Raw genomic sequence first — 14,618 nt, 5'->3', positions numbered from 1 at the left:
TGTTTTCACAAGCCAGCTCCACCATTTTCTAGTTAGCTGGTTTTGACTGTTACTGAAGTTCTCTGTGTCATATCCTTATCTGTTAACATGATAATAATAGAAGCTACCTGATACTAGAATTCAGGATAAATTTCCCCTATGCTGTGACAGTTAATTTTATGTGTCAACTTAACTGAGTTAATTCCCAGACATCTGGTAAAATATTATTACTATTGAGTGGGTCTGCAAGGATGTTTCTGGAAGAGATTGGCATTTGTATCAGTAGACTGAGTAAAGAAGATCTACACTCACTAATGTGAAAGTGCATCATTTAATCCATTGAGGGACAAAATAGAAAAAAAAAAGCTAGAGGAAGGGTAAATTCTCTGTGTTTTCTTGAATTGGGACATCCATCTTCTACCTTAGGACATGGGAGTTTCTAGTTTTCCCACCATATGGCCTCAGAACTCCAAGACTTACACCAGAACCACTTCTTGCACCCCAAACATTCTCCCCTACCCCTATTCTCAGGCCTTTGGCCTTAGACTGAATTGCACCATCAGTATTTCTGGTTTTCCAGCTTACAGACAGCATATCATGAGACTTCTTGGCCTCCATACTCGTGTGAGTCAATTCTCACAAGAAATTTATCCATCCTTTTATCTATCTATCTATCTATCTATCTATCTATCTATCTATCTATCATCTATCTATCTATATCATCTATCTCATCTATCTACTATCTATCAATTATCTGTCTATCTATATACTTACCTACCTACCTACCTAGCTATCTATCCATCCGTCCATCCATCCTATTTGTTCTGTTTCTCTGGAGAACTTCATTTAACACATGTGTGTTAAGTATTTTAATGTTACATGGCACAAAAAAATTGTAACTACAAAATCATGACTTCAGCTTAGATATTAAGAAGGTACAAAAAGGATAAATTAAAACCAAAGTAAGTAGAAAACATTAAGCAATCAAAATAGAAGCAGAATTAAATAAAACTGGGTAAATAGATGCATTTCAAAGGTGATTTTGTGAAAAGAAATAAAATTAATACACCTTTAGACAGAATGAAAAAAAAGAAACACAAATTAACAATATAAGAAATAAAACAGGGAGCATCACTTTGGATACCACAGATATTAAAAGACTAGTAAGAGAATATTAAAAACAACTTTATGTCAATAAATTTGATAACTTTAAAAAATATGTTTCTTGAAATAGAAAGATTTGTAAAACTAACTAAAGAATTAGAAAAACCTTACTGGCTTTATATTAATATAAAATTAATGAATTTGCCACTATCATCCTCCTAACAAAGAGATCTCCCTGCCTATATGCCTTCAGTGGTGAATTCTGCAAATGACTTAAAAGAGAAATCATACCATTTTTTCATAATCTTTCAGCAAATAGGGGAAGAAAGAAGACTTATAAACTCATTTTATGAGGTCAACGCCAGCCTAAGGTCAAAATTAAATTCATTACAAGATAAATAAAGAAAATTTCTCACCAAATTGAATCCAACACTATAAATAAAAAATATGTAATACACTATAGCCAGGTGACATTTACTCCAAGAATAAAATATTATTTTAAATTTCAAATGTTAAGTCCATATAATTTACCATTTTGTACCCACAAAGGACTTCAGTATAAAGTGGGTTGAAATGAAGAGAGAGACTATTTGTTGTTTCTGATCTCAAGAATAATCATTCCATATTTGTTGAGGTCATATTTGTGTATGGTGTGAGGAGAGCATCAAAGATTGTTTTTCATTTTTTAAAAATATTTTTGAACATGAATATGTAATGGTCCTAGCACCATTCATTCAACAGACCATCTTTTTCCCCAACATATTTTTGTGGTGTCTCTGTAAAACTCAATTGGGTATTTGTGGGCTCTCAATTTGATCCCACTGATCTATATGTCTATTATTATGCCAGCACCACACTGTCTTGATAACTGTACTTTTATTGTAAGTTTCAAAATTGGATACTGAAAGTTTTCCAGTTGTGTTTCCTTCAAGAACATTTTACAATTTTCAGTGTACTAGTATTATCCTTATTTTGTTCAATTTACTCCTGAGTAGTCTTATTTTTTATGATTTTTGTGAATAAAAAATTGTATTCCTAATTTCATTGTTGTGTTGTCTATTGCTAGTGTGTAGAAATGTAACTCATATTTTATATTGAACTTGTATTCTATGACCCTGCTCTGTTTACTAGGTCTAATTGTTTGCATGTGTCTGTATTCCTTAGGATTTTCTGCATATGGAGATAATTCATCTGTAGGTTAAGTCAGATTTTTAATTCATATGATTTTCTTTTCTTGATTGCTTTTGCTAAAATTCATGTTAAACAAAAAATGTAAAGATTCTCTTTAACATGTTCTTGTTCTTAGAGGGATGGTATTTACTTATTCAACCAATAAGTAGATTTTTCACAGATGCTCTTTATCAGGTTAAAGAGATTTCCTTGTAACATGTTTATCATCAATGCTGTTGAATTTGGTCAAATTGTGAAACTTTTGAAATAAAAATGTAGCGTTTTTCCTTTATTCGGTTAATATGGTGCATCATGTCAATTGATTTTTTTTATGACAAACCAACCTTATGTTTCTAGGATAAATATCACATGATCATGTTGTATAATCTTTTTTATAGGGTATAGCATTTGATTTGTCAACAAAAATTTGAAAATGTTTGCATCTATGTTTATGAGGGATATTGATCTTTTTTTTTTTTCTCTTGTTATGTCTGACTGGCTTTGGTATCAGAATAATACTGGAATCAAAAGATTAAAAAACCTTCTTATTTTGTTTATGTTGTGAAAGTATTTTTGAGGTATTATTAGTTTTTTCTGTAAATGTTTTATACAATTTACATACCCCACAGCTATCTGATACTGTGGTTTTCCATGTGGAAAATTTTTAAACTACTAGTTCACTTAGTTACTTGTTATTGGTCTATACACATTTTCAATTTATTAAATCAATTTTGATAATTTGTGAATTTCCAAGATCTTATTTAATTCATGTAAGTTATAAAATTTGTTATTCTAAATGTTTTCATAGTATTCAATTGAAAATTATTCATTTCTAAGAAATCAGTTGGAATGTGTCCACTTTCAGGTATAATTTTTGTTTTCTTAGTGAGTGCAGGTAAAGCTTTGTCGTTGTCAGATATTTTTAAAGAACCAACTTTTGGTTTTATTGATTTTCTCTACAATTTTCTGTATTCTATTTTAAGCATGTGTTTATTCCTGTTCTAATCTGTATTAGTTCCTTTCTTCTAATTGCCATCAGCTTATGTGTCATAATTGTGCTAGATTTCCTGAAGGTAGAAGCTTACAGTATTAATTTCATATTTTATTCATTTCTAATTTTCTTGTAAACACTGTTTGGCTGTATCTTAGAAATTTTAATATGTTACATTTTATTTTCATTTAGGTCAAACTATTTTATAATTCTCTTATAATTTCTTTTTTGATACACTATTTTTAAATGTACTTAATTTCCAAATACTTATTAACTTACCAAATTTCCATCAATTGTTAATTTTTAATTTAGCATTTTGTGGTAGGGACCATATATTCTATGATTTTTCTTCTTTTACATTTATTAGGACTTGTTCTAAGGCATAGATTATGGCCTATCTTGGTGAATGTTCCATGAACACGTTATATGAATCTACACTTTGCTGTTTTGGTGCTCACTGTTTTGTAGATGTCTTTTAGGTCAAGTTGGTTGATAGTTCTGTGCAAGTTTTCAAAATACTTGCTGATTTTCTGTCTAGTCATTTTATCAATTATTGTGAATATATTATTGAAATATTCAAGTTTTTATTGCTAAATTTCCTATTTTTCTTTTCAATTGTCAGTTTTAACTTCATATTTTGTGGGGCTCTGTTGTTGGATTCATATATGCTCATACTTCTGAACTCTTCCTTTACACCACTATTTAATGCCCTGGTCTCCAGTGATAATTATCACCTTAATGTCTATTCTTCTCTGATATTAGTATAGCTACTCTAGCTATGCTAATATTTTGTTACCGTCTGCTTGGCGTATTTTTCACCATCCTTTTACCTTTAACATTTTTTTTTTAATTTAAAGTGTGTTTCTTGTAGACAGCATATATTTGTTAGCTCTTTGAACCTATCTATAGCATCATCATCGTGAAACATTTTGGGCCCTCCTCAAGGCAGTTTCCGCTGAATTATTTTTATTTTCTCATCTATGATCTAAACTTTCCTATTCGTTTGCATGCCTTAACATTTTTGGTTGAAAACTGGACAATATAATAATTTAATGTGGAATGTGGAAAATCTGGAAATTGGATTCTCCTCTCCCTTTCCTGGGTTTGTTGTTGTTGTTATTGCTGTTTGTTTTTTTTGTTTTGTGCTTTTTTGTTTTGTTTTAAGTCTCGCTCTGTCACCCAGGCTGGAGTGCAGTGATGTGATCTTGGCTCACTGCAACCTCCGCCTCCCAGGTTCAAGTGATTCTCGTGCCTCAGCTTCCCAAGTAGCTGGCATTACAGGTGTGTGTCACCACACCTGGCTAATATTTTTGTGCGTATTTTTAGTAGAGTCAGTGTTTCTGTGTTGCTCAGGCTGGTCTTGAACTCCTGAGCTCAGGTGATGTGCCTGCCTCAGCCTCTCAAAGTACTAGGATTACAGGCGTGAGCCACCATGCCCAGCCTGCTGTTTGTTTTTTGAGTGCCATTCCTGGACTGATTATGTAATGCTTGTGTTATCTATCATATGCAACCACTGAAGTATCTGCTTGGTTGGGTTAGCTAATGAATGGTCATACATTTCCTTAAATTCTTTGTACCAATAAATATTCCACCTTAGCCAAGAGGGTGTGTGTGTTAGGATATACTTTCATTTCTCAGGCAGTTTATAAATCTGCCTTAGCTTTCCCTTATTGCTTGTACAGAGCCCAAAGTCAGCCAGCCAGAGGTAATTGAAGCATCTTACATCTTTCCTGGACAAGTAAATAGCACTACATATGCACACTGCCTCCTGTCTTCTATATCTCTTCTATATCTATCTATATCTCTTCTATATCTATCTATCTTCTATATGTTAGAGTTTTACAAAGCCCCCTCTGGACATTTAGTTCCTAGACCTATCTTTTGAACTTTGGCTAGGTTTTTGTTTGCTCCAATTGGTATCACAGCTTTTGGCAGTTAATCAATTGAAACTGATTGTTTTTAGCGAATGTCCAAGGACAGGACCTTTCCTATAGAGAGTCAAGTCACATTTTGACAATAGGGCTTTCCAAGGGACTGTAGAATAGATCATGTAGTAACAATGGTCTGGGAACAGGGCTTTATAAGGAGCTCCAAACCCATGTGTTTCCTCCAATGGCTGTTAAGGTTGCTAATTTTCACCAGAATCTATTGGTCTTCAAGACTACCATAAAACAGGGTGAGGGGATAAGGGTAGGCCAAGTTAAATGTTTTAAGACCCATCATTCTTACTGAGGTTCAGTTGTTTTTCTTGAATTTTTTTTAAAGTCTCTTACAAACTTTGAGTTAATTTTCAGAATTCTGAAATAGTAGATTTTATTTTTTTTTTTTACTACTTTCATTGCTTTTGTGGAGAAGTAGAGTTCTGGGGGTCCATTATCCAAAAGTGTGACCTCCCACTTTAACATTTAATATAATTATCAATATGATTGAATTTATATCTACCACTATGCTTTTTCTCATTTATTCTTTGTTAATGTTTTTCTCATTTTCTGATTTATTTTGTCTTAATTAGAAAAAAATCTTTGTCTCATAAATATGAAATATATATACTCTACAAGTAAAAAATACTCTATTTATAAGACTAATTTCTGGATCTATTCTCACCCACGTGCCCAAATTGACAGGTACAAAAAATATTCATTAATGTTTGAAATTTTAAATAACACTAAAAACTAAATTTCAATTGACAGGAGAATAAATACAGGTGATTTAATTGTGAAACAGCTTACAGTCCAGCAGTGAGAATGAATGAACACAGATACATTTTGAAATTGCAATGTGAAGGAGAAAAAAAGAATCCTGATATCTTGGATATTTCGGAGATAACACTGTTACATGTCTTCCTAGAGCCGGGGCTGTTCTCATTGGCAGATATTTTTACTTAGCTGCTTTTGCCTAAGCCCAGATGCCCTTTTCATTTCATCTGCAAAAGCAACATGGAGTAAAACAAAGGTATACTGCCTCTCCTGCAGTTTAAAACTGTGCATCCAAACAGACATTAGCCCTTCAACATAGCTCCTTGCGATGATGAGGGCTCAGAGACTGTATGCCTTACCTCACTGATTATCTTTGGCAAGAACTGTAAAGGCTCTAAGATTTTACCTTCCTTGCAAGCTAAATTTTAACCTGCTACAATTTCATAATTTTGATACATGGCCCTGAATCATACAAAAAGGAATTTTTACTCCAATCAGTAGTAGAATCCTGAATGTCAGCAGATTTACATCCCAATTTCCACAGGGTAGCTTGAATTGATCCAGATTATACCTGCTCATATGAAGATTGTGGTATGGGAGAGAAATCCTGAGCTTATGAAACCCGATTTTTTTTTTAATGGGCAATAAGCATCCCTACACTGTGCACCAGATGGAGATGTTATCTTGATTAAACTGGACAGTGACTATGGCTCACTTTTACTTTGGAAAATGTCACTATTTTTATTTTCCAAGCCAGTATGAAAACCTGTCCTTTGCACAAAAGAGAGATGCTGTCGTTATGTTCCAAGGCTGTACACTCGAGCAACTTTTCTTTTTTTTTTTTACAGAGTTTCACTCTGTCACCCAGGCTGGAGTGCGGTGGCAGCATTCTCAGCTCACTGCAGCCTTGACCTCTTGGGCTCAGGTGAGCTACTCAGCCTCCCTAGTAGCTGGAACTACAGGCATGCATCCTCACACTCTACTAATTTTTGTATTTGTATAGAGACTGGGTTTTGCCATGTTACCGAGGCTGGTATTTTATTAAACTCCTGAGCCCAAGTGATCAACCTGCCTTGGTCTCCCAAAGTGCTGGAATCACAGGCATGAGCCACTGCCCCTGGCCTATAGAAATATTTTTGAAAAGATATTCCAAAAAAAAAAAAAAAACCAAACACCACATGTTCTCACTTATAGGTGGGAATTGAACAATGAGAACACATGGACACAGGAAGGGGAACATCACACACCAGGGACTGTTGTGCGGTGGGGGAAAGGCGGAGGGACAGCATTAGGAGATATACCTAATGCTAAATGACGAGTTAATGGGTGCAGCACACCAACATGGCACATGTACACATATGTAACAAACCTGCACGTTGTGCACATGTACCCTAAAACTTAAAGTATAATAATAATAAAATTTTTAAAAATCATTAAAAAATAAAAAGTAAAATAAAAATAAATTAAAAAAAAATAACAGCCAGTGATTTGTTAACAAGACATGGAGAAATCTAAGAGACACAAGAAGCATTGTCTACCAATATTCCGCAAGTTACTTTTGTCAATAAGGTCTCCTTGTTTTCCCTTCATAGCTTGCTGCTTTGATGTATGAATTCTCTCATCACTCTTCAAGTACTGAGTTAAAATATTTTACAAAGGAATATGTATTGCCTACTTCCACTTATCTAAACTTCAATATGTCATGAAATAAACAACATATTAATGAGGGAAAACAACTGGATATAAAACAATAAATAACAACAAACAAAAGACAAAAGTTTCAAGGTATCCCTACCCACTGAGGAGAAGTAGGTATATATAATCAGATTAATTTACCAAAATCCTGTACATGTATGTATATGATTAGTAATATTCTATACTTAAACCAAACACTTAGATTTTCTACTGAGAAAAGTTAGAAACCTCATTTTATATATACTTATCAATATTTAATAAAAATGATCTAATTTCTATTTTAAGTAAAAAAGATTTTTACAGTACTACTGTCTAGAAGACTTTTTCTTTTTATTTTAAGAAGTGAAACGTATGGATTTAATTTGCCTGAATATAGTGAGATCAATTTTATTCTATGGTCACAATCTATACTCCCAACATTTAATTTGGTTTTACCAAATTCACACTAGTAATCATAAAAGGAGATAGTAATAAACCTGCTTATCTGGTAAACCTTTAGTGTACCTTTGGAGTTGCTGGTGTTGCCTGTAATCTGTGACTATGAGGAATCCTACATAGGTCAAACTGCTCCACAAATTATTACCTATTATAAAACTGAAACAAATATTTTCCACTAATGAGGTGCAGAAGAATGTTACAGAGGGAATGGGATTCTGTTTTAGTAAAGTATGATTCTAATTGGAGTACTATCACTGAGAAATAATCTATTTCCCTGTCTCTTAATCACAACATCTGTAAATTCTGAAAATTAAACCTAAGTCTGTAGAACTAAAGCATTTCAGGATTTTATGATTATGCTCTGAGATACAGAACAATGAGAGTTAGAACCAATTTTTCAGAATTAATGATGGTATATTAAGACTATTTTTAAGTTTTTTGCCAACTTATCAACTTATCTTCATACACTTTGTTTTACAATGAAATTATCTAAAAGTCAATTACATTAAGTCTGTACTAAATTTATTAAAAAACACCAAAAATACATCATTTTCTTATTTTCTATTATGTCCATTCCCCTTCATGTTTATGTATGAGTTTCTTCTTGTTTTCAGAAAACACTTCGTAGTTTCAGTACATCCTTAGGTAACCAAAGACTCTTGGGATGAAAGAAACCAGGATGGCTGGGCCCTTGGCATTTAAGAAACAAAAGAAATACCTACTATATGGCTTTATGACAAGTTTTAGGAGACTTACTGCAGTATATTTACAGTAAAATCATATCAAAAGTAGCAAAATACTTGAAATCATTGGTAAGGCAGTTTGAAATTTTGTTAATGCAGATATTGCAAAAATTTTACAATGAAACGGTTGAAAAGATTCAAAGTCTCTCTGGTCTTAACATCTGACTTTGGAAAAAAGAGACCATTTGAAATAGAATTTATATAATTATTTTGAACATCAGTAGAATGTATGTGTTTTAAAACACATCTTATCTGTAAAAATATAAGGACTCAGTAATCAATAGCTATTATTATTTTTTTACATTTCAAAAACTGTGGATATCAGCAGAAAATTAAGGTGAGGCAGATGAGATCACAAATGCTCGTGTGTTTGTGTATGTGATTTCTGAGAATAAAAATATGTTTGAAGACACACGCAAGAGCAATAAAATTAGAAAAAAAATCTGTGTGATGACTGACATGCCTTGGCTTCAGCAGCTTTTAATTAGAGCATGTTCTACACACTTTAGATTTAATACTGAAAGCAAATAATATATTCCAACACATTGATGGCATAAGAGATATTAGTTTTGTATTCTACACTTGGTTGATTAGAATAGATTCGCTAACCTCACATTTTTATTTACCCAAACAAATGTTATCTAGTGAAAAATCAGCATATATAGATGATATCTAGGGGTAACTGCTGTTAAGTTCTTTTTTTTTTTTCTTTTTCTGAGACAGAGTCTCACTCTGTCACCCAGACTGGAGTGCAGTGGCACAACCTCGGCTCACTGCAGCCTCCATCTCCTGGGTTCAAGCGATTCTCCTGCCTCAGCCTCCTGAGTAGCGGAGATTACAGGCTTGCATCACCATGCCCAGCTAATTTTTTTGTATTCTTCCTAGAGACGGGGTTTCACCATGTCATCCTGGCTGGTCTAGCACTCCTGACCTCAAGTGATCCACCTGCCTCAGTCTCCCAAAGTGCTGGTATTACAGGCCTGAGCCACCGCACCCAGCCCCATTAAGTCTTTAATAATGTTATTGCTTCAAGCTCTTAGTTTATGAAGCAAGCACAGTATCAATGTCAGCCAGAATATAGAATTTTGCAAATTTGGTAAAAGGATTTGATTGTTTAATATATTTATTTAAATCGCATGGATTCTTTGTATCTCATTTGAAAGACAAATATATTTCTATTTTATTTTTGCACTCTTTGGAGAAACATAGTAATGAAACATATGTTGTACTCATCAGAATGGATAAACTCAGAAGAACACACAACAAAAATCCATAGTCCTAGGTTTTTAATAATTAACCATTGTTTAATCATCATATTTACAAGTAGAAAGATTTTAAGTTTTTAGAATGAAAGAAAAGTTGTTTTCCAAATATTTTCTGTTCAAATCTTAACGATACCATGCAAAGTCCATTTAGTGTACTGCAGACTAATTAATTCCCTTTAAAATTTTAGTGTTAAATTACAGCTTTTATTTAATTGTGGAACAATAATTCAGACACAAATCAAATTTTAATAGTTTATTATCCATGGCCTAAGTCATCTCAATCACAGATTAATATTAAGGATAACTAGAGCTTGACATTGTCAGTAATATTTCTGAAAATTTACATTTGTCAGAATTTAATTGATATCAACATTCTACTTGTGCAAAGATAAACCTACTGAGAAGAAAAAACATTACTAAGCTGTGACATTCTAAGATCACCCTGCTTTCACCTGGTCATATAAGTCCCATAGCTAGAAAGGCCTGTGGAGTTTGTGTAGTCTTCCAAACTATAGAGAAAACAGGCAAATTATCAGTTTAAGCCTCTGTATTCTGAGAACTAGGCCCAGAAAGAATGTTGAAACCTGTTTCTCATTCTCTTTAGCTGTATGGTCTTTGGCAAAATATCTGAACTTTTTAAGTGTTAATTACTTCATTAGTGAAATGAAGAAAAGAGATTTTAACTGAAAGCATATAGGGACTATTAATGGAGATAATGTTTATAAAGCGCTTAGAACATTACCTGGGCATTGTAAACACTCAATAAATGCAAGTTTCTAAAAGCCATGTGCACATACAACTTTATCAGTCCTTCTTTAAATTATATGACACTCCTTATTTCTTGATAAAAGACGAGGCACAGATTAGAGCACCATTTCTCAAACTTTAATGCTGATCTCTTTAAAAATGAAGATTCTAATTCATTTTGATGGTGGTGGAAACCTGAGTTACTTTATTTCTAATAAGTTAACTGGTAATGTAGATACCTCTAGCCCTGGGACCACACTTTAAGGAGCAAGGCATTCGAGTTTACTATGTTTTAAAATGTGCATTAATTACAGAGAGCCCCATAGTTCACAGGCAAATGCCTTGGTATCCCGTAAAATGATCCATTTGAAGGATGCTTAAAGATTATGGGCGGTGATATGAGTTGTGGAAAGCAAAGGGCTAACTTTCGCTTTCTTCTCAGTTTCAGATTACTTATTCTATGGATGCTGTGGGGATATTCCAAAATCTGCTCCCTATGGATGAATGGCAGTGTGTTATTTGGCAAGGATTTTTTACTTCAATTCCTCCCATGCTCTGTAGGTATGCCAAAATAAAGAAAATAAAACCACTTTTAACTGACAAAGTCTGGCTTACTTGTAGAAAATATTTGGGATTGTGTTTTAGACTTTTGAATGTCTAAACACTTTTTTCACCAGAAAAAATTATTTAAAAAACAATCTATATCCAGGACCTGTCAATTGTTTGTCACAGACAAAATCATTCTACACAAAACAGTAAAACACATTTCATATCATATAAATTTAATTATGCTAAATTTAATTTAATTTACTTTGCATATGAATAGGCTCAATTTTATTCCACATAGAAAAAATATTAGAACTTAACTATTTCAGGGAAGCATTTCTAACAACATTTGGTTCAAATGTTATTTTTTAGAAAATTATTTCCTGTGGTATTTGTATAATCAGATATCTAGAACCTGCAAGTTTGATGTAGCCTAAGGAGTTTAGCCTTCCTGTTCACCTCTCTTCTCCCAACCAGCAGTAGAAATACACACAGAGACCAAAGCATAAAGAATTTCAGGGGTTGGGCTGCTTTTTGACTTATATCATCTGTGTTCAGAAAATTTTTTTTTTTTCTTTTTTTGAGATGGGGTCTCGCTCTGTCGCCCAGGCTGGAGTGCAGTGGCGTGATCTCGGCTCACTGTAAGCTCCGCTTCCCGGGTTCTCGCCATTCTCCTGCCTCAGCCTTCCGGGTAGCTGGGACTACAGGCGCCCGCCGCCACCCCCGGCTATTTTTTTTTTTTTTATTTTTGTTATTTTTAGTAGAGACAGGGTTTTACCGTGTTAGCCAGGATGGTCTCGATCTCCTGACCCCGTGATCCGCCCATCTCGGCCTCCCAAAGTGCTGGGATTACAGGCGTGAGCCACCGCGCCCGGCCCACAGCATTTCTTTTCATTTACAACTTCAGAAGAAAAATCACACAAAAGCAAAAGAACAGAAAAACAGAGAAACATTCCATAAGCTTGCATTGTCAATCATGGAATTTAGAGCTGATAAGAACAGAGATGTATTCTCCTCTCCCACTGCATGGACGAGTTTCCACTGCAGTAACATGTAAGCTTTATGAGGGCAGAGGTATTGTCCTGTCCACTGATAAATTATTCATGACAAGATAGTGCCTAGAAACCAATATTTGTTGGATGAATAAGTGTTCATTCAGCGACAACTGGAAAAACAAAAGCCCATACGAGGAAAGAAAAATGACAAATATACAGACCATAAAAAAGTAAACTTACGTAAACTGACACAGGTTTGAATTACCCTCATTTGAAAAAGATATTTTATAAACTCTAAGAACTAAGAGTGAATATTATTAAAAAGTGATTTTATTTCAGCACAGTCATTTCCCATAAATAAATGTATCTAAGCTACATCATAGGGAGGCCTATTAACATTTGTAATAAAAATTTAGACACATTTATTATTTAATTCATGCAACTGAAAGAAAATTTGAGCCTTTATATGTAAAACCATATAGGCCAATAGCTGAAATTTATTATAATAATTCTTTTTATATTAATATACATAATTCCATTATAACAAAAATTTGGATATGCCAAATATTGCAATAAAAATATGAGAACTCTAAAAATACTGGGCCATCATTTCCTAAAAAATACTTTCATTGAACTTTTTCTCAAAAGACATCCACTTTCCTATGCTTTGCTATAGTATTGATTGATTGCTTTGAAACTCGCACACATTCTCCATAGCCATACTTGGTGTTCAACTGCAAGATTGACAGTAAGTAAAGACTGAAGTCCCTGACCCTAAAACTGAGACATTTACTTCTTCCAAGCTGATTTAGGTCCAAAGTGTAGCTCCTTTAGTATTATGGTATAACCAACTGTAGTAAATGGCTAGACACAATGGTTAACACAGGTAGAGAAATAGTTTCTAAGATTAATATTCTTTATTAATCATCATGATGATCATCATTGTCCTGATCAGAATTGTGATAGTTATATGAGTTGGTCATTTAATTGTGACTGTGATCTTTCAATGTAATTCCTAATGGAGTAACTGACTGTTCTATAAGACACAAGGAGAAGCTGACCTCCATTGTCTTTTCTATCAAAGAATGTGTATTGATTCACATGCATTGCAGGGACATAATTGTTAGGAGAATAATTCAAGACTTGACAGTTTCCATGGCAAATTTCCTAGCCTTCTAGTCTTTTTTCCTTCGCACACGGCCCTATCATAAAAATTCCTTCATTTTTAATCCATAACTAGTGCACAGTGTCAGTGAAACCAAATGTCTATGTTGCTAATATTGTACTTTCTTCTAAAAGGGACAATTTTGTAATACATTTGTAATTTTGACCTTGAGATCAGTGATTGTAAATGCTATATCTATATGGTTCAACATACAAAATGAATATGGATGTTTTTTAAAAAGGTGAAAAGTTGAACACATCAATGTTTTCCCTTAAATATTTGTGTCAATTTTCAAAATTTTTAACTCTTTCACCAGTCCTTATCTTTTGCATATCTTCCCACTCAATTTGTTTTTTTGCTTCTTTTCTTCTCTAAACTCAATGGCCAATTATTTATTGGGTGCTATTGTTCCAGTAATTTCCATTTCTATAAATATAGCTCATATGCTGTTTATCACTCTTAAGCTTCTCATCAACCTATTCTATCCCATACATATCTCTCTGGACAAATTCTCTCAAATTATTTTTTAAACCAGAAACATAAAGTAATATCAGTACTAATATTCCACCACATTATACTGGGAAGTAAAAAGGAAAATAAATAAACTACCTGTTAGACACAGAGATTAGAAAGATGACGGCCAGAAGCTGGGAAGGATAGTGGAGGGCTTGGGATGGAAAGGTGGGGATGGTTAATGGGTACAAAAGAATAGAAGGAATGAATAAGACCTACTATTTGATAGTACAACAGGGGGACTATAGTCCTTAATGACTCAATCGTACATTTTTAAATAACTAAAAGAGTGTAATTGAGATATTTGTAACATAAAGGATAAATGTTTGAGGAGATGGATACCCCATTCTCCAAGATATGATTATTTCACAGGTCTATATCATAACATCTCATATACCCGTTCATATCATACCTGCTACGTACACACAAAAATTAAAAATAAAAATAAATAAACTACGTGTTATATTTATTATCTCAAATGGGGATAACAATAAATCATAATTGCTTCCTTAGAAATAAAGAATATAGATTGAAGTATCTTTGGAAAACCCCAAATTTAACCACAACATAT

The sequence above is a fragment of the Nomascus leucogenys genome, chromosome 21, assembly GCF_006542625.1.
Source record: "Nomascus leucogenys isolate Asia chromosome 21, Asia_NLE_v1, whole genome shotgun sequence".
In the NCBI taxonomy this organism is placed as follows: domain Eukaryota; kingdom Metazoa; phylum Chordata; class Mammalia; order Primates; family Hylobatidae; genus Nomascus; species Nomascus leucogenys.
Note: the sequence above shows the minus strand (reverse complement) of the source record.